Raw genomic sequence first — 21,248 nt, 5'->3', positions numbered from 1 at the left:
CTGACTGCAGACTTCTATCACGTGACTTCAGACTTCGGCCGCCCCGCACTTGAGCACAGATCTCACAACGTGGCTTACACATGTCAGTCCTTCAGAGGTGTCTGCACCACGGACCTTGTGGTCTAAGGCACTGGTTAAGAGGCGAGCGTGTTACTCTCACATGTTTGTTCAAATCTTCTGATAAATATGTTTCAAAACAACTGTTCTCCTTTATAAGCCCCCGTATGCCTGCAATGCAGGAGACGTGGGTTCGATCCCTGGGTAGGGAAGAACTCCTGGAGAAGGGCATGGCAACCCACTCTAGTATTCTTGCCTGGAAAATCCCATGGACAGAGGAGCCTGGCGGGCTACAGTCCATGGGGTCGCACAGAGTCAGACACAACAGAGTGACTAATACTTTCACTCTCACAAGTTGCATCACACCCCAAAAACCTTTCCTCTGAGAAGCAAGTCCCTGGGCTCTACCAAAGGGCCAAAGCGCCCGTGACTCACAAGATCAGCTCCTAATCCTCTAAGAGGGGACAGGAGCCCAGTTCGAACCAGGAAAAGGGTCAAGGACTAAATGGAGGTGACTCGGGGTGGAGAGGGTCTCAGGAGTGGGGGGCCAGGCAGATGAGCAGGAGTGGAAAGGCTCTCAGAAACTATGACAGCGGAACCACGGCCGTCCCTCGAGCAGAAGACAGAAGGGGGACAGGGTCCCAGACTCCAGAGGCAGCCGGGCCTGTGGCAGAGACCCCCGCTGCCAAGACCCTCCATGAGGAGGGTTACCTGGGCCCTCCCTTCCCCCGGCTTCCAGAATGCCACCTGTACCTCCTCTGGCTGAGTCCCCAGTCCTGCAGGGGCTGGGACCGGCATTGTGAAGGGTCATCACCTGGGCCAAGGCCCTGGCTCCCAGGGCTGCAGTGATCCCGGCAGGACAGCGTGAGGGGCCTGGCAGGGCTGGGCAGCCCCGAGGGCAAGAGCTCCTGAGTGACCACACGCAGGAAACACAGAATCACAGATCCTCCACTCTGAACTCGGGACTCCTGCCGATGCGCCCTTTCTGACCTCCCCCTGGATTGTCATCTTGTGCACTGACATGCTGTTGAGGGAGAAATGAAATTATGACGGGTTCTTATTGATTCACTCATCAGCAGGCAGGCCTGATCCAGAGGAGACAATAAACATGGGTGGTACCTGTGTGAATTCGAACAATCACTGGTTTATTAGCGTTTGGCACCAGGAACGTGGCTGGGATTAATGCCCCGAGATCCCTGGTGCTGCCTCCAATCTTATCTATTTTACGAGCCAGCGCTTTGCTTTCTGAGTCACTGGGAGAATCGCACTTGAACATCCATTACATTTCCATTAGTACTGAGATCTCTCTCTTCCTAGAGCAGGATCAGGCTGCAGATACACAAAATATCAATACTCATTCTCCCTTCGTTATGCTAATCCCTGCCTCGCCCAGGGCCTAGTGGGTGTTTATGCTGATGCAGTGTTTACAGGCAGCTGGGATTCCCGGACAGTGCGGCCCCCACATCTGTGGGCGCTCAGCCCCAGGGCTGGCGACTGGGTGGAGACCCCATGTGTCTGCCCATGTGACCTCCTGGTGGTCCGGGCACGGTCGCTCCGTCAGAGATGCTGGGGTCGTGATGCCATTGGCTTACTCATCGGCCGCCTCTCCACACTGCAGTCAGAGCACCCTTACATAAATGAGTAAAGAGGACACAATGGAGATGTTAGATCACATCCAGGAACTTGTTCTTTGCTTGGCTTTCCGTCACTGACCTGACCCCCACCCAGAGTCAGACATGGCTGAGCCCACATGCACAAGTATGTTCTTTGGAAGGGTGACCAATTCTGCCTACCACATTCATCCATTCAAATGAAGACAGCTATTATTTTATTCAACCGATATTTATTGATCCTTTACTGTGGATATTGAAAGCCACGAGACTGAAGGAAGTCACCCGAGGAAAGACTTGACCTAAGGAAGAAAAGAAAGTCAAGGGTGGAGCCTGGTGCATTCCAGTGTCTAGAGCTTGGAGAAACGAGGAGGAATCTGAGAAAAGGATGGAAAAGCAGCATCAAGTAAAGCACGGAAACCACCTAGAGAGGGTGTCCTGCATCCCAAAGACAGCGCCGTAAGGAAGATGCGGGAACAGCTGCGTCCACTGGGCAGGGACCCAGACAGGTGGGCTGCACTCAGGACACGGGCTCCCTCCCACCTCGTCCCACCAAGATGAGACAGGCTCCAGGGGAGCCTGAGCGGAGGGCCCGGGAGAGCCCGGTAGACGCCCCACCTGGCCAAGGCAGCCTTGAAGGAGAAGAGCAACAGTGCCGGAGGGCTCGCCCGTGCCGCCGTGCAAGCACTCTGCACAGTGATCAAGAGAGTGAGGCACAGGCAAAGGGCGGTGTCGACGGACGGGGAGGAACTGTGGATCCAGACATGAGCCCTCACACACACAGTCAGCTGGTTTGCCACTAGGTTACCACGACAACTCAGTGGGGGAAATATTAACAACGCCTTTGCAGCAGGTGGTCCTAGGACAACAGGGTATATCCACAGCAAAATGATGAATCTGGACCCTCACACCACGCAAAAGGTAGTTCACTCATAATAGATCATGGGCCTATATTTTAAAAGATTCATTTATTTGGCTGCACCTGGTCTTGTTGGGGCATCTTAGTCGCAGCATGTGGGGTCTCAGCCCCCTGACCAAGGATTGAACCCGGGCGCCCCGTGCTGGGAGCCCCAAGTCTTAGCCACTGGACCACCAGGGAAGTCCCCTTAGATATAAATTTAAGAGGTCAAACTATCAAATTCTTAGAAGAAAACACAGTAGCAAATCTTCATAACCTGGGTTAGGTAAAGCCTTCCTAGGCTTTTATGACACTAAAAGCACAAGTAACAAAAGAAAACTAAGTAAGTTTGACTTTGTCAAAATGAAACACTTTCTTTCTTCCAAGAACACCATCCAGAAAGTGAACAGACAAGGTGGAAGAAAATTCTTGCAAATCATACATCAGAAAAAGAACTTGTATCAGGAATATGTGAAGAACTCTTACACTTTGATAATGAAGGCAAATAACCCATTGAAAACAAGCAAAGGATCTGAACAGACATTTCTTCAGAGAAGATATTCAAGTGACAACTAAGCCCATGAAAAGATGTTCAACATCACTAGCCATTAGGAAGTGAAAGTTAGTCACTCAGTCGTGTCCGACTCTTTGGGACCCCATGGACTGTAGCCTGTCAGGCTCCTCTGTCCATGGGATTCTTCAGGCCAGAATACAGGCATGGGTAGCCTTTCCCTTCTCCAGAGGATCTTCCCAAAGTAGGGATCGAGCCCAGGTCTTCCACATTGTGGGCGGATTCTTTACCAGCTGAGCCACCAGGGAAGCCCCAAGAGAAGTCAAAACTGCAATGGCGTACCAGGTCACACCCACCAGGGCAGCTGCAATAAAATGGCAGGTGATAGAAGCGTTGTAAGGATGTGGAAACCTTGTACATTACCACACTCATCAGCAGGGGTGCCAAGACACACCACCATGACGGGGTGGTCTGAGCAGTAGAATTTCCTTCTCACAGTTCTGGAGGATGGCAAGTCTCCGATCAAGGTGCTGCTGTCTGAAGAAGGGCTCCCCTCCTGGCTGGAGACGGCCACCCTCTCTCCATGTCCTCACTTGGTGGGGAGAGAGGGCGAGAGGGACACAGAGGGAGCGAGGCCTCTGGGGTCTTGTTATTGCTGTGTAGTCGCTCAGTCGTGTCCGACTCTTTGTGACCATTTGGACAGTAGCCCACCAGGCTCCTCTCTCCATGGGATTTTCCGGGCAAGAATACTGGGGTGGATAGCCATTGCCTTGTCCAGGGCATCTTCCTGAATCAAGGATCAAACCTGCATCTCCTGTGTCTCCTACATTGTAGGTGGATTCTCTACCCACTGAGCCATCAGGGAATCCCCTTAAGAACAGGTGCAAAGACCTACTTTCCAGTTCGTCTCATCAGGCAGCAGGGTCCCTCTTACTCAGCCCTTCCTTCCAGCCAGGCCTCCTGGTGACTGATGAGGCCCAGCCCTGGGGAGCCATTGGCCTTAGTCTATAGTTTCAAACCTTCGTCTTATCCAGAAACACCCTCACAGACATGCCCAGAGCAGCGTCAGACCAAACGTCCGGGCACCTGTGGTGCAGAAGCATCATACATGCCTCAAAACGTTCTATATCATGTTATCAGATGACTCAGCCGCTCCACTCCTAAGTATAAGCGAGGGGAAATGAAATCGTACATCCACACGGAACCTCGCCCACGAAACGTCAAAGCGACATGTCTCATAACAGCCAAAGACAGAAACAGCCTAAATGTCCACCAGCTGATGAAAGAATGGATGGAGCCTGGTCCATCCACACGAGGAGACAGTGATCGGCAAGAAGGAAAAAGGAGGCCCTAACAGAGGCTGCAACGTGGGTCACCCTTGAACACGCTGAGTGCGAGAGGCCAAACAAAAAAGATCACACGGCAGTGATCCATTTATATGCAGCGTCCAGAAGAGGCAATCCCATCGGGACAGAAAGTGGACGAGCGGTCTCCAGAGGCTCAGGGAGGGGCAGATGGGAGCCGGGGGCGCGGTGTGGTTCAAGCAGGTAGGTCCACGACCACCCACTGGAGCTGAAACACTCGGTGTGGGTGCCTGCTCAGCAGCAGACGTGTGGACAGAGCGTGTTCCTGTAATCCGCATGGAGATTTGCAGAACGAGGGTCAGACAGGGGGTGGGACGCAGGCGCAAAGGAGTTTCGGATGCTGAACATACCCTGTGCAAACCTGGGAATCTGGACGAAAGAGCCTGCTGCTGGACTACCCGATGCGTCCTCTCTCCCCAGAGCTCACTCACCGCTGCTCCTGATGGCCTGCCCCGCCCCGCCGCATCGCACAGGCGGATGCGCTGGGCTGTGTTCTCCCCAAGACGACACAGGCCATCTCAGAGGGCCCAGGAGTTGGCTCCATTTCTCTTTGCTATGAGGAGCAGTCTGTAAGCAAACAAGACCGTTCTTAAAATACTGGTGCATATTTTTTAAATAGCAAAAATTCAGTTATAAAGTAAAATCTGGGGAGAATATTTGCAATGAATGTGATAACTTAAGGGTAAAGCCCTTCAGTACATATGTGGAGAGATTTGATAAGTCAATAAGAAAAAGCTGAGCACCTCATGGGGGACATGGCAGAAGATATTACTCAAGAATGGGGGTTTTACCACGATTTTTTAAAAGAAGGGCTTCCTTCTCGGCTCAGCTGGTAAAGAATCCACCTGCAGTGTGGGAGACCTGGGTTTGATCCCTGGGTTGGGAAGATCCCCTGGAGAAGGGAAAGGCTATCCACTCCAGTATTCTGGCCTGGAGAATCCCATGAACTGTATTCCCCCCTGTATTCCAGGGGGTCGCAAAGAATCAGACATGACTGAGTGACTTTCACTTTAAAAAGAATGTAAAAAAGCGGGAGTGAACTAGTGATACGTGATGCAGTGTGGCTGAATCTCAAAATAATCATGCTAAGTGAGAGTCAGACCGGAGTCCGGAGTCCACACTGTGTAGTGTATCTATGATCTACAGCCAGCCAGTGCCCGCTCAGTCCTGTCCGACTCTTTGCGACCCCATGGACTGTAGCCCACCAGGCTCCTCTGTCCAGGGGATTCTCCAGGCCAGAATACTGGAGTGGGTTGCCATGCCCTCCTCCAGGAGATCTTCCCGACCCAGGGATCGGACCCGCATCTCGGGGACAAGGTCCCAGCTCGGCTGAGTGATTCTTCAAGGACCAGCACGCACCCCGGGGCAGGAGAGCTGGCTATGCTGGTGGCAGGGGTGCAGGGCCCTGAGTGGGGGGCCAGGGCCGAGTCCTGCTGGAGGACCAGCCCACCAGCCTGGCCGGGGCAGGTGCCCACGAGCCCGGCGCTGGCAGGAGCCAGGAGAAGCCTGACCCACGCAAGGGCAGGGGTGACCTGCCAGCTCGGCCATCGACCGGCATAATGGAGAAACAACGAAAGGAGGGCTGGCAGCTTCGCTCATCATGATAAATACATCTGCGGCCCTGCTGATAGACACTCACGGCGCGGCGGAGCGGGTGAAGCTGTACCAAGTAATGATCCCCATTCGTTCTTGGACCTCTCTGCTGAAATTGCCAATTAAGATAGTGCTTTAAGAGGGATGTGGGTTCCCACTGGCTCCGAGATGGCTTGAAACCAGCACGTCTCACCAGATGCCAGGCGGCTTTCGGGTGGCTCTGCTGACGAGCATCCACTGACCTGCTTCTGACCCCGGGTGACCAGTCGGGGGGGACGCTCACCGTCCTTGAGGCAGCCTTGGCTCTGCGTGCACCTGCCAGGCCCTCTCCTGTCCCCGCCAGCACGCCAGTTTCGCTCCAGAGAGGGCCCCTCTCTGCCCCCGACCCCCGCAGGCATCCCACAGCCTCAGCGCCTGGTGCCTTGTTACCCAGGCTGCCTCGGGTGGGGTGGGGCCTGAAGGAAGAGGGCCCGAGCTGCCCCACTCGTTCAGGAGGTGCCACAGAGGCAGGACCACGTGGGGGACTTGGCTGGGGACGCCCTGAGCCGTGAGTGACCACGCTGTGGTCCAGCCTCCGTCAGCTTCAGTCTCTCCCACCTCTGATCTGAGACCTGGCCAGGACCGGTTCCTGAGCCTCAGGGGCTGTGTTCCGTCCCTCCCACACCCCCACCCATATTTAACTGTTATCTAAGCCCATGTAAGCTGGAGCCACCCAGATGCCTCCTGGGGTTCCCTGGTGGCTCAGTGCTAAAGAGTCTGCCAGCAGTGCAGGAGAGGCAGGAGATGTGAGTTTGATCCCTGGGTTGGGAAGATCCCCTAGAGAAAGAAACAAACCCACTCCAGTATTCTTGCCTGGAGAATCCCATGGACAGAGGAGCCTGGTGGGCTACAGTCAATGGGGTCACAGAGAGTCAGACACAGCTTAGCGACGGCACCACCACCCCGGTCCCAGGAGACCAAGCTCCACAGCAAAGCCTGAACAGCCAGACGCTTAGCACGGTCTGGGTTCTGGGGTCTCTGTGTGCTCAGAGAACAGTCAACAGTCCTCATGGTTTGGAAGCATGTGGTGGTCGCCTAGGGCTGCCAGAGCAAACTAGCAGAAAGTGCGTGGCTGAAAAACAGCGGTCATGGTCCCCAGTCTGGAGGCCGGAGTCTGGATGTGGCCAGGCTCCCCAGAGCGCGCTGGGGAGGGTCTGCTCCACGCGCCTCTCCTGGCTTCTGTGGGTCCTTGACTCGGGGCCACAGAGCTCCAAGCTTTATCTGACCTTCTCCCTGCACTCGGGGCCGGGGCCAGAGGTCCCCTTTCTGTGTGGGCACGGGGGCTACTGGGCTAGGACCCTCCCTGATGACCACACCTTCACGTGGTCATCAGTCAAGTCCTGCTTCTCTACATAGGGCACAACCCGAGTCAATGGAGAACGTCAACACAAGCATTTGCGGGTGCAGGAGACACCATTCAACCCACAAGGGGGGTCAAAAACAGACGAGCCAGTAAGAGCTGTGACTGCAGATGGGAATGGAAGAAAAGCAATATTATATCATCCAGATAAACACAGCAGGAGTGAACACGCTCTGGTGTTCACCCAAAAGCTTCGTCGAAGCCCGAGCGAGGTGCAGTGATGCTTCGTGCACACCTCCTGCCCCCACGCGGATCTGCGGAGACCATGCAGAGCAGACAGACAGATTTACCTGGTTCTTACTCTGATGGACTCACTCGCAGAATGAGGCAATTGATTAGATATACAGCTTTAGGAAAGCTCAGTATTAAACTGTCATTTTGTCAATAAAACGTCATTTCATCAATATAATGTTGGCGCGCCTGAATGTTTCTGCATAATTAATTCTGTTGATGCATTAAGGAATGTTATACACAATATTAATCAAAAGGTAGTGTCAATAGAGGGCCATATATAAACCCAGATATCAAGACTGCAAACCTCTTTGAGAACCCTGTTCCCACCGAGACACCGCTCATCTACAAACAATTGGATTTTTTTTTCATAAAACTGCTATTTAAAAAATTAGTCAGTCAAGGAAAAGCAATTAGAGTAATATACAGAAACCTCCTGGGAAATTAACTTTTTACAAAACATTTTTTAATAAATTGCATTTGCTGTTGTTGTTGTTGTTCAGTCGCTCAGTCATGTCTGACTCTTTGCGACTCCACGGACTGCAACACGCCAGGCCTCCCTGTCCTCCACTATCCCCCAGAGTTTACTCAAACCCATGTCCCTTGAGTCGGTGATGCCATCCAGCCATCTCATCCTCTGTCACCCCTTCTCCTCCTGCCCTCAATCTTTCCCAGCATCAGGATCTTTTCCAGTGAGTCAGTTCTTCACATCAGGTGGCCGAAGTATCGGAGTTTTAGCTTCAGCATCAGTTCGTGCAGTGAATATTCAGGACTGATTTCCTTTAGGATGGACTGGGGTGATCTCCTTAGTCCGAGGGCCTCTCAAAAGTCTTCTCCAACCCCACAGTTCAAAAGCATTTAGTTGCATTCAGTGTTCAGAAAGTGGCCCCGAGTCACGGGGTTACGGGGCGCATGGAAACTCAGCAGTGTCCTCACAGACACTCTGACTCGGGGACAGTTCTTCATGGGCTGTTTATAAACAGATGCAGCTTTGTCATCCTGGGAAGAGGGGCTCTTGACCACGCACAAACACATGGTCAAGGCCAAGGCTGAATGCTGAGTTCTGGACCTCTCCACAGAGCCCAGGAAAGGCTCCACTGACTCCCAGCTGTTTCAGAATCACCCAGGGGTAGGCAAGGGGCAGGCAGCTGCCGGGAAGAATGGCCCGTGCCTGCATGCGACCAGCTGCCTCCCCTGGGCCTCCCGTTACCCCCCATCAGCCCCTCTCCCCCTGGACCCCTGTCTCTCCCTCTCTGTGGCCACAGGCCTATGAGCCCCCTGCCCTCTTCCGGGGCTCTGTACCCCACATCCGCTCATGGGAAACTGGACTCCCCTTGGGCGAGAGAGGCTCCCGACAAGCAGAGAGGGTGCTTAGACCTCCTGCGCTGCCTGTCCTGGGTCACCATATCGTGAGCCTGGTGCACTGAAGACTGGCCCCCCCCCCTCAGGCCTTGAGGCCAGTGTGACTCCATAGAGGGGACACCTATCCCCCCGTCCTGGCCTCTACGTTCCAGAAGTGGTCCAGCTGCCCCAAGCCCAGGACCCACCTGGACGCCACGGTCTCACCTAGAACTCCCCTCACGGGGCCCTAGCCTGACCGGCAGAGTTCTGTCTGTCCCGACGGGGATCAGACCCAAAGACCCCCGTCAGGGTGTGACGACAGACTCCCCGGGCTGAGCCCCAGCTTCGCCACTTCAAATGCTGCTGCTCTAGGCAAGTTCCTGGGTTCACTTTGCAATCCCGGGAAACAGGGATGATATTAACAGTAAGTCCACACGGTGTGAGCAACAGGAGACCAGACGTCGTCAGGTTACCGCCTCAAACGGTGCTTGGTATGTAGAAGGTGTAGGGAGATGTCGGCCATCCCCAGGGCGGGGCCCAGACACCGGTCTCCATACCCAGGAGGCAGAATGAGGATGCTCCTAAGCCTGAGTCAGACGCGCGATACTTACCGACCTGGCTCAGCCACCCCCAGCTCTGGGGCCTGGATGCGCCCCTCCAAGGAGGGGCCATGGCCTGTCCATGCTCTGTGCCTTCTGAGCCCAGGAAAGCCCGAGCTCGGAAAGAGTGAGAAGCAGTAATGGCAGGTAGGTTTTCTGAAGGTCGTGGCCGGCCCCGGGGTCCAGCTCTCTGGTGGCACAAGCCACTCACTCACTAGGAAAGACCCAGAGAGACTGATCAGGAGGGAGGCCTGGATTGCCGCCCGCCACCTGGGGGTGGTCAGGGCCGCACATGGTGAGACCCGCGAGCCGGACTCCCCAGGACTCTCCGGGGCTTCAGCGTCTCCAGAGCGGCCCTGGGCTCGCACAGCCTTCAGACTAACTGCAACTGCGAACCAACTTACCAGCCACTGCGCCTCTCCGAGCCTCGGTCTGCTGACCAGTCAGACGGGCAGCCATAGGGCCCACCTCACAGACACACGAGGCTCGCAGTCTCAAGTCCAGGATCAAAGCATTGACCAGTTCCGCCCTTGCTGAGGCCCCGTGCCTGGGCTGCCCGCTCCCCGGGTCCTCACATGATCAGGGGTGGGCTCTGACCTTGTCTCAGGAAGACCTCAATGCCGTCCGTCATGAGGGCCCTCCCAGGGACCCCACCTAAACCCAAGCCCCCCACCCTGAAGGCTCACCTCCATATGCAATCCCACTGGGGGTCGGGGCTTTGACAGATGAATTCTGGGGACACAAAAGTTCAGTCCACAGCAGACACACTCCCCTCACGACTCCAGCCAACACCACTGTCACGATGAGCTGATATCAAATATCCTACAGAGAGACGGGGACCTACACGCATCAGGCCCTTACTGTGTGCCAGACGCTCCGTGCCTGTGCGTTCATCCTGCCCTGACAACCTCATTCGGATCGACAGAGGTTACTGTCCCATTTTACAGACGAGATAAGGAAACTGAGGCTGAGAAGACCACAGGCGCTCACCCGGGTCCCATTACAGCCCCCAGGACGGGCGGGCTCCAAAGTCCAGCTCCTACCCAGGAACCTGGCTGCCTGCCCCCTCTCCCCACCAGGCACCAGCTCCCAAGAGCACTTGGCACCTGCGCAGTACAGGTCTTTGTGTTCTGAGCTGCTCTGAGCTTCGCCTTACATGTCGCTGTCTTGGGAGCTCCTGTTCAGAGATGCTTTAACATAGATTTGGGATTTTTACCTCTATTTTGCAATGGATTCCTAAAATTTAAAAGGCCATCTTTTATGGAAACTTTTTATAATTATAAAAATGATTTTTTTATTCACAGGAATAAAATAAGAATATTGTTGTGAACTATTTTACATTTGGTTTTTTTTCTTTAGTATTTCCAGAGACTGCGTTTAACTGCATTTTAATAGAAAGGTCACTGATGGGTTAATAAAGGGCCAAGGGTGGTCTGGCTACAGAGGCCAGGATGGTCTTTTAAAACCTCTTTAGCTGGCAAGACAGATATTATTAGCTCTGTATATCATCAAAAGGCCTGTGTTTGAATCAAATAGTTCTTATTAATTTAATTATTTAACCAAATTTGCAATCATTACAATCCCCTTCAAAAGAAAAATTGTATTATCAATATATTTCCCATCAAGCCTTCTGAGGAGCTTACAATTATCTGCAGATATATCCATGCTCTGAATGAGGTCCTCCACGTGAAACATTTTATCTTCTTCATCTGATATCCTCTATCACCTAAAAATGCTTTATAATAGATTGGGAAACCAAACTCTCTTCATCTCTTAAGTTATAGGGCATCAGTTCAAAGGAAGGTCATTTTGATATATTTAAGGCATGCAATAACTCCTAGGCATATTTTTTTGTCTGTGTAGGAGCCAAGCAAGCATTTTTCCTTGTGGTAATACAAGTGGGAAAGATTCACTAACTAAAAATAAGTGTGGCTTGGTAATCACTTAGAACGATACGGTGAAGACTGAAAAGGTTAGGGTGATGGGGAGGTTGATGATGAGAGAATTAATAAAATGTGTCCTAAATTGCTCTTCAACTAAATCAATAAACCCCAGCCTAGAATCCCTAGGTCTCCAGGCGTGGAGGGAGGTAGTCCTGAGGAGGGTGTGTCTTTCGGATGACTTCAGTGTAATGGAAGCTTCACAGAAGTCTTGCCTTTTCTCTCCACGAGGCTGCCTTGACTGAAATTGTCAGAGTCTCTGGTTGGAAGCGGAACTACCTCAGCTGCATGCATGTTCTCTCTCTCATGAGCACTAGAAGCTCAGGATGTCTTAAACTGATTTTTTAAAAAGTAATGCATTATTTTAAATTCAGCTTGGTACACAAGAATAAGGTCTATAGAGAAAAATGAGAGCGGTCTTTCATGTTGTAAAATTTTCTATTGTTTTTAAACATTTATTTATTTGGATGCACCAGGTCTTAGTTGCAGCACGTGGGATCCAGTTGCCTGACCAGGGTTCAAACTCTGGGAGTGCAGAGTCTTAGCCACTGGACCACCAGGGGAGTCCCACAAAGTTTTCTTTAACAGACTAAGTCAGAGAAAGTTTATATATAAAGATAAATCTATTAAAGTAGATTTATAATGAATACCAAAATGCCTCGGTTACAAATTCTCATTACTAGATATTCTCATTACTAGATATTACTAGATATATCTTGGAAATCAGTGATGCTATCTAACCATCTCACATGAACTTGAGCAAACTCTGGGAGACAGTGGAGGACAGAAGCCTGCTGCAGTCCATGGGGTCACAAAGACTTGGGCACGACTTAGTGAAGGAACAATAATAACAGCATCTCGGGAATCGGAGGAAAAGCACAGACATACTCAGAAAGATCAGATTAGATGGACTGTTAAGAGTCCATTCTAGGAGTCTCCATTCTAACAGTTCCCCACGCGCTGTTTGGAAAATGCTGGCCTGCATATGACAGAAGGAGACTATTACTCTATTCAGTTTTATTCTAGAAAAATGGATCCTTGTTATTTGAGAACTAACATGACTCGCACCCCCAACTTGCCAGCACACTAAGTACCCTCGGAGACACGCCGACTCAAATCTGCCTCCTGACATTGAAAGCCTTAAACGTCTATCCCTCCTTCCCTAAAACACCAAGCAGCAGGTGAGCATTCCTGGGAGCAAGGGGAACCCTGGCTTTAAGAATCTCTTGTGCACGTGACCAGCAAAGGGTACAGGGTCACGACACTTGACACCTTGGCCCCCTTTCCAGATCCTTCTGCTTCAACCAGAAAACCCAAAGAGAACACGCAAGGCAGAAAGTGCCACGGGGCTGTCGAATGACTCAGTGGGTTTTCATAGAATTCCAGACTTCTGAGCCCCTGAAGCTAAGGGCAAAGCCCAAAGTGGCCCCTAGCTTCCTTCCCCGGGGCGGTCCTCCTGGCTCTGAAAATGCTTGGTGCCAGGTTTCTTAGGCCTGGCGGCTTTAGGTGAAATGCAAGGTCGGGCTGGGTTGATTTAGTACTTTATTAGCTGTTTATACAGTACTGAAGCGGCACAGGACGTATGAAAAATGACTTTCCGATCTCAGGGAGTAAATCAGGGCTGCGCGCGATTCCACTTAATACTTAACTTGGGCCAGTAAAATATTACACCTGTTATTATTCAAGGCAAACACAGCCCTTCCATTTGCTTATTGAGGAAACAATTTATTTGAGGACATTTAATTGCAATAGTGAAGCCTGCCTTGGGGGGTTAATCCCAGTTTATCGATGCAATTAAAAGCAGTGTGTGCTGGGTCTCATATTTATTATCTAGAGGGAGAGTGTTGACACAAGCCGGTGTTGAGCCCGGCCGCCCCAGAGCATCCGGGCTGCGTGAGGTGTAAGCTGCGGGCTGCCGGCGTGTGTTCGGGAACATCACTGTTTGTGCTCCGCGTAATCTGAGTTTGCATAATCTAATTGGGGAAAGGCTTCTAATTTGATTTTACTTGGAGCAATATGGGTTCAGATTGTCATATAGATCCAGCGCTGTTTGGTTTCTTGTCAATGATTCATGGCATCTTAATGCCCCCCAGACAAACACTAAAGCTCATCACCTCACATTTGGCAGCAGGCCTCGGTCACCTTGGCCGGCAGCCCACCCCCGACTCCTTCTCCAGCCTCTGGATGTCTGTCCTTCTCCACCGCAGATTTTATTAGCTCTTGCCTAAGTCGGTTCCCAGGTGCCTGCCCTCTCGAGGGGTGACAACCTCCCCACAGCTTGAGGGACCTGGCTCCCGGCAAGCTGTTCTGAGACGAGGTTGGGGGGACCGTCAGGAGGCCCCCTGCTGGCCCCACGGGCCCCCTCCCCTTCCCGGGGTCACCATGAGATGCGGCCAGTTCCGAAGATCTTGAACATCTCTTTTCCCCGTTTTGGTTACGATCTTCATTTTCTTGATCGTATTTCTGGGGCTTTTCTTTGGGCTTCAACATTTTTCTCTTTATCTGTCTGTTAAATACTTGCCTCCCAGTCTTGGGAACCACCTCCTGATTTAATTTTGCTGCATTAACACGTGGAATGGGGAACGGCCTGAGGCTCCTCCGCTGCCCGCCTTGCCCTTCCTGTCTGCCTCCTTCCCAGCAGAGCTCTGTAACCCGCTTGTTTCCCTTGGCTGGCCCTGGCCGTCCGCTGCTTCTCTCGGCAGGTCACTGGTTTGCGTCAGCGGCCCTCTCTGTGCGTCCTGACCGTCCCCCCGGCTCCATGCCTGGGGTGCTCCCAGGCTGTTGGTGGCTGGACTCCAGCACTCGAGGGGCTGACAGAGCGGTGGCGCTTGGCTTTTCAGCAGAAATGTGAAGCTTCATCCCGCCGACAGGTCACACTGCCCCTGTGCACGGTGGCATATTCTCCGCTGCGAGGCGCTAGGACAGGGGACAGACGCCTGATGTGAAGGCCTTCCTGCCGAGGGCCGCCAGGCTGTGGCGGGAACGAAGGTGAGCACGGCGATGTGGAGCTTCGGGCCATGCAGGTCTCGGTTCAGATCCTGCCTCCACCAGCTGCTGGACGTGTGATTTGGGGGCAAAGCAGCCAAAGTCCCCAGGTTCCACCACCACCACCACCTCCCCCGGTAAAATGGCCTTAAGGCCACAAACGGCAGCTGGACTAGATTCTCCAACAGCATAAATGACCACTTCTCCACTGGACTTCTGCCATACTAAAATACCACAAATGCTAAAACATTCCCTTCTGTTTGATGACTTCATGAGCCTCCTAATAACTCTGTGGGCTTTCCTGGTGGCTCAGACAGTAAAGAATCTACTTGCAATGCAGGAGACCCAGGTTCGATCCCTGGGTAGGGAAGATCCCCTGGAGAAGGAAATGGCAACCCACTCCAGTATTCTGGCCTGGAGAATACTGTGGACAGACAAGTCTGGCGGGCTACAGTCCATGGGGTCACGAAGAGTCAGACACGACTGAGAGACTGATACATTCACTTTCAATAACTCTTTAAGGATGGATGGCAAAAGACATTTTTCACAGATGATGAAATTGAGACCCAAGGAATTTAAGTAAAATGTCAAGGCGATGGGTAATAGAATGAGAGGCCAGGGCTCGAGCAGAAGTCATGCTTCCATTGTGAGATGCAGAGAAAACAGCTTCCCGCACCGTTCACTGTGCAGCCCAGGGTTCTTTCCTTAGAAGGATCCTGGGAGAGACAGACCTGGGATCCATTCCATCCCAGGTGACCCGGCGGCAGGTCCGCCTCCACCGAGCACTGTCCCCGCTACAGGGCAGGATTCCACCTGTTTCTAACTGTTTCATCTGTGCACACTCTCTCCTCCCCTCAGAAGGAATTAAGTTCCTTGAGCACAGAAAGGTATTTTAAGCGACTGCTTTATCCTGCAGTTTCAAGCTGGTTGTGCAAGAGGCGTGATGAGTACTTGCTGACTTGGATCATGTTAAATAGATTTGGGGCCAAGACACCAGAAATGTATCTGTGAGTGTCACCTGGGGCAGGGGAAGGAGGCTGCATCCTCACCCCCCTCCAGCCACAGCAGGAGATGTTTGCGGGGAGTAGGGGTGTTCCAGACTACAGTTTCAGGGAGTGCGTCCTCACACACTGTCTAGCCAAAAACTCACTTGGGGAGGTTACCTGTGCTCCCAGCCCCTGCCAGCCTGTCTCCAGCCCCTGCTCTGACCACGTTCAGACTAAGCAGTGGAGACGAAAATAAAATCCACCTGTTTTGCTCCAGGTATGGCCACGACCCCCAGGGTGGACAGGGAGCCGGGCAGATGTCTGCAGTGTTTGCCATCTAGTGTTCTCCTGCGGTCAAGGACTCCTTCTCGCTAACCTGTCCGTGCACAATCCAGCTAATAACCAGAAAGACAAGCTGACCACATTTGATTTTCCCCAGCAGAAGGACTCGGGGTGAATTAATAAAGGAGACGGCCTGCCCTGTCCACTCTCTGGGAAAGGCTGGTCTACTGGGGTGCTTGGTACTGGAGATTTTCCAGTAGCATCCAGACCGAAGGGTTCCCCCCTCCCATCTTAGCCAGAGCGGCTGAAGGAGTGGGCACCAGGTTCAACTGGCCAGCGTTCTCTCCCCTCAAGAGAGGCCACTGCAGTAAAGACCCAGGCGCCAGCTCCTGCCTTTCCCTGGGAGCAGTGTCTCGGCAGCGGGGCGACTCATGGAGGGATGGCTGGCTGGGGGCAGGAAGCAGGCCGGACCCTGGCAAGGCCCCAACTTCTCTGGCCTGGCTTCCCACGGCCTCAGAGGCCCAGACTTACAGAATTCATTCTCTAGTTCCCTCTCCAGCTCCCCGCCACCACCAGCATTCAGCAAGCAGACCCAAGAGCAGGACGCTGCCGGGCCTGGAGAAGAGGGTTGAGGTTTCTGCGGAAGGGGGTCCCCAACAGAGGCTGTGGCAGGAGGCTGCCCCAGGGCTGCCGTGCCAACTGATCTCACGTTCCCACCTTTAGGACACGACCTTGAAGAGGGAATCGGAATCTCTGCTCCCTCCGGGGAAGGAACCCGAGGTGCCTAGAGATTGTCCCAGTCCAGAAAGTTGTGGGAGGGGAGACTCAGCTGTTTAGTAATCGGTTTCTAACTGCCATCCCAGGGAGGGGAGGGAAAAGAGGGTGAGGGGCTCCCAGGACTCTGGCTGGAGGAAATCACCCCCACCCACCCCCTGGCCTTAAAACTGGGGAGGTTTCTATCAATAGAAGTGGCCTGGGGAGCCCCAGCCAGCAGGGAGGTCTCTGGAGAGGCTCAGGCAGGGATGGGGCAGGGGTTCGGGGGAAGCTTGACATTAATCCTGGGTCCGAGGACGCGGCTGTGACTGCCACCCAGGTCCCACTTGGCAGGGACTCCAGGGAGCCAAGAAGCCGACCCTCGGACCGAAGAGCATCCACAGCAAGTAGGGAAGGACAGAGCAGGAACTGGGCGCGGGGCCGGTGTGGACTCTGCCCCGCCCTCCTCTTCCCCGGCGGGGCCCCCTCCCATCAGTTACAGCGTTTGAGGCTGGGAGGCTGGGGGGCGGGGGGGGGGGGATGGGGACGCGATGGGGTGAGGAGAGGTGAGGGCTGGTCGGGGTGGGAGCGAGGCGGGGGCTCATGCAGGCCAGCTGGTCCCTAATCACCGCGCGGGTGGGGGCGGGGGCGCCGGCGGGACGCCCGCCTTTTCCCGGGAGGAATTAGTTAATTCATCAATTAATTAAGGAGAGGCGGACCCCCTCCGCGGTCAAGCTGAACTTCCGCTCCGTCGGATGGTTGTGGGGGAAGGAACTCCGTTGTCGGGGCAGCGGCATCGTTCCCTCGCAGAGCCCGAGGGAATGGACAGTCAGACTCGGCCACGCCGTTTTCTGAAAACGATGTTCAGGCCTTTAAAAGGCCGCGAGGAGAGAGAGGGCGGTGGACAGGGGAGCCCGGGAGCCACGTGGGGCCCGCCCGGCGCACCCAGAGCCTACGGGGTGGCCGCGGCCCCAGGCCGCCCAGAGGGGCGCCGGGCTCCTCTCCGCAGCGCTGCCCGAGGCGGCAGGGTTAAAATCGAGAGCAGCCACGTAAAGGCCCCGGGCGTGGAGGTGCCTGCGCAGCTCAGCCCGGGCAGACCCCGGTGCCCACCGACCCGGGCGCTGCCAGGAGGCCCGGCGGCCCATTTCGGCCACATGTTAAAGACAGATGAGGGACCAGTAGTTAAAACCCGCATTATATAGTTCTGTCGGGTATAAAATTGCATGTGCTGACCCATATATTCTAACTGGAAACGGACTCGAGTCACTTAAAATATTGCAACGTCGATAGGACTAATTAATTGGAAATAAGAAACGAAAGAATACAATTAAACGAGAAGAGAATCATTTTCTAATTTAATAGAGGGACATTTATAAAGATCACAAGCTAAAAGGCATCGAATGATTCTATCGACATTCTATTAAATCAGCCCCCGCGCCCGGGCTGGGAGGAGGAGGGCCGGCGAGCACAGCGTCCGCCCGGGTTTGGTGCCGGGTCCGCGCCCACACCCCCACGTTCCCGTCTGACCCGCCGTCCGCCCTCCCAGCGGAATCGCTCCTTCCTCTGCCCGCAGCTCGGACCCGCCGCTTAGGTCCGCCCAGGCCAGCAGAGCCCTGCCTCTGCGAGAGTCCCCGGTTCGCAGATAGATTACAACAAAATTACTAATTGGAAAATGAAATTGTCAATAAAGCATCTCCCCACCCCCGCGTATACAATATCCTTAAATATTAAGGTATTTTATTAGACCCATTTCCTAACAATAATTTATTGCAATAAAACAGACACTGCAGGTCCCCCTAAATTGTCTTTTCATAATGAATAAATTTAAGCAGGCTAATTAATATATAAACTAGCCCGATTTGTCAAGTTGATTTGTATTTCAGTTAATTGTGAAAGTAATTACCACATGGTCAAATTAACAGCTTTCTGGAAATGACCAAGCCTGAGGTTTTATTTCCTTCCTGGGTGAAGAAAATTCATTTTTCCAAGCTCTTGATGTGATGAATAAAAGTCATAAATCTGGGTGATTGGTGCAGGCAGAGTCTAAATGGCTTCATATTTCATTTTAGGTTTAATAGAAATATTCATGCTCTGTTTTAATGAAATTAAATTGAGGGGGGATGGGGCTGGGAGGCAGCGGTCCAGGGGGCTTAAAGCGGCAGCGCAGGTTTTCCTCCCCCACCTGCAAGCCAGGGCGCTGAGGTCACGTCCAGCGGGCAGCCCCTCTGCCTCTCCTTTCCGTGGGAGCCCAAGGCCTGGAGGGCCTCTTCTGCAGCCGGCTCACCTGGGGCACAGGCGGAGGCCACAGCACCTGAGCCCCACCCCAAGCGTACCCTCAGGCAGCTGGCGCCCTCTCCCACGGGGCTGAGAGCAGGGACCAAGGCCAGGGGCAGCCCCGCCCCCGGAGCACCTTTCTGCCTTCAGTGGACCAGCACCGGCCTGTGCTGACCCTGCAGAACCCGGGGTCCCCTAGTGGGGACACACGGGAAGGATGTGTGGCAGAGAGCTCCTCACTCATGCCCTCTGCCCCCTGTGGCATCCCTCCTCCCCCCACAAGGTGACCGGCTCCAAACCTGGAGTACCAGGACCCAGAAGCGTGGACGTAAGGCAGGCGCTGGGCCGCAGGCCTCTCCCTGGCCCTCAGGGGAAGTGGAGGCGGGTGTTCAGGCCCAGTACCTCCCGGGCAGCTGCTCAGACTTTAGGGGAGGCCAGGTCTGGACGGTGGTGGTGGGGGTGGGTGCAAGGTCCGCAGGGGCAGCCCTGGGCCCCAGACGGTCCTGGATCTGCAGCCCCCTGAACGGGGCTGATCTGTGACTTGTTGATTTCCCCTGAGCAAATAAGGCTTTGATGCAGTTCCGGCAAGAGTGGTTAGCTGATGAATTGACAAAAACTAATCAGCTTTATTGGGAAACAGGTTAAGGGCACGGGCGTGTCAATAATTCTCAGCCTGACCCCCTCATCCATTAACCGAGGCAGGCTGATTAGAGTAAGAAGACCCTCTCGCATTTTGCACTGAAATTGCTTTCATAAACTCACCATTATTAGCAGTCGATGCGAGCAGCTAATTTAGAGAAGACATCCCAGGCACGTCACATCTATCATCCGGGTTTATGTATCATTATCTCATTTACAGAATGTCGCAGTGTAATATGTGTTTTTGGCAATAGGCTTGGCCTCGCGCCTGGGCTGCGCCGCTCTTTTTAGCAGCACAGCGGGGACCTCCTCGCCTCCTGCCCCGCCACCCCGCCTGGAAACCCGCGCCTGTCGGGGCCGGAGGCGCACGGAGAGCCTCCCCCTACGCCCGCAAGCATCCGGGCCGGTGCTCGCCGACCCCGCAAGCGTCCGGGCCGGTGCTCGCCGACCCCGCTGCGTTCTGGCTGGCGGCCGGGTCGGTGTCCCCGCCCGGGGGCCTCCCACGGCGGCGGCCGCGCGGCTGGCTCAGGCCTCGGCCGACTGGGTCGCTGAGGGCCGGGAAGGGCCCCCTCCGCCGCTCCCCACCCCCGGCGGCGGCCCCGCGGCCCAGATGCGCTGGGGGAGAGGGCCACCTGTCCCTCCGGGTAATTATTTTAATGCAGGGGCGCAGTGTCGCCGGGTGCGCGCCTCTTGCAGCGACAGACGGCGCGGCTCGAGGACGCTCTGCAGCCTTTCACTGGAATTTCCCAGATGGGCCTAGGGGAGGCCGGGGGGGTCACCAGGGGCCGTTTAACGAGTTCATTAGCCAAATTATCTTGCCCTCAGCACAGGGCCCCGGAGACCGGAGACGGGGAAGACAGCGAGCCCGCCGGCCGTTCTCGCCCCTGGTCTCGGCGGTGCTGGTGGGGAGGGCAGACTGCAGGGCTCGAGCAAAGCCCCAGGCCAGCGGGGTCAGGGAGAAGGGGGGCGGCGGGTCCTCTGTTGTTTAGCAGCAAACATGCCACCTCCCTGCCGTTGTTAGGTCCCACAGGTAGGAGCCTGGCCGGGTCAAAGGTCGGTGGGAAAAGGGGTTATTAGATGCGTGGGTGAGGAGACACAAGGAACGGTGACCACCAGGCTGTGGGGTGAGGCCCCGACGGCAGGGCTGGGAGCAGAGCCTGGCCTCTCTGCTGCGGGCTCTGGAGCAAAGTGTCTGTTCTCTCAGAGCCTTAGTTTGCCCGTCTGTAAGATGGGGGCGTGGGTACACTTTCCATAGTGACAATGACTATTTGAAGGTGCCCTGGGGCACTCAGGACTGGGCACTTGGACATCCTGGCAGGCGGAGAGGGCGCTGGAAAACCTGCCCCCGCCGCACTTATTACCAGCCTTTCTCGGGGCCTCAGATCCCTCTCTGGGGACATATTCCCTTTTCACCTGGTGGGGGAGGCAGGGAGTTGCCTGCTGACCATACCCCACGGACCCCGCTCAGGAAACCTGGATGCGGCTGTGATGGGCCGGAGAAGCGCACGGACGGTGTCCTTGGCAAACCAGCCATCTTCTGTTTGCAAATACAACCCCCAAGCCCACCCCAAGCCTGAGATCCATCCTGGGGCCCTGAGCGGGCACCTGGCGGGAGATGCTGGGGCCGGGCTGAAAGAGATGAACTTGACTGGACAGCCTTGCCCGTGCTGGGGAAGATCCCCCGGCTCTGGGAGGGCGCCGCAGGAGGAGGTCCAGCTTCCCTCGGTACCCCCCTCTCTCTGCCTCCCCCCCGCCCCCAGCCGCCAGCAGCCTCAGCTCTGCCACC

The 21,248-nt window shown here is 54.5% G+C and overlaps 1 long non-coding RNA gene across 1 annotated transcript in view; it reads right to left on the bottom strand.

The window, feature by feature from the left end:
- Window positions 1–1,883: 1,883 nt before the first annotated feature.
- LOC145524047 (uncharacterized) overlaps window positions 1,884–21,248 on the bottom strand; it is a 30,402-nt gene continuing 11,037 nt past the window's right edge. The window contains exons 4-5 of the long non-coding RNA XR_014067096.1: window positions 4,791–5,007; window positions 1,884–1,969 (exon numbers count right to left, since the gene is read on the bottom strand). This is a non-coding gene — a long non-coding RNA (uncharacterized LOC145524047). The remainder of the gene's footprint in view (window positions 1,970–4,790; window positions 5,008–21,248) is intronic.

This window comes from Giraffa tippelskirchi, chromosome 10 (assembly GCF_054371585.1).
Source record: "Giraffa tippelskirchi isolate mGirTip1 chromosome 10, T2T-mGirTip1v1.2.pri, whole genome shotgun sequence".
NCBI lineage: Eukaryota > Metazoa > Chordata > Mammalia > Artiodactyla > Giraffidae > Giraffa > Giraffa tippelskirchi.
The sequence above is the reverse complement of the archived record's forward strand: the minus strand, read 5'-3'. Positions and strand labels throughout refer to the sequence as shown.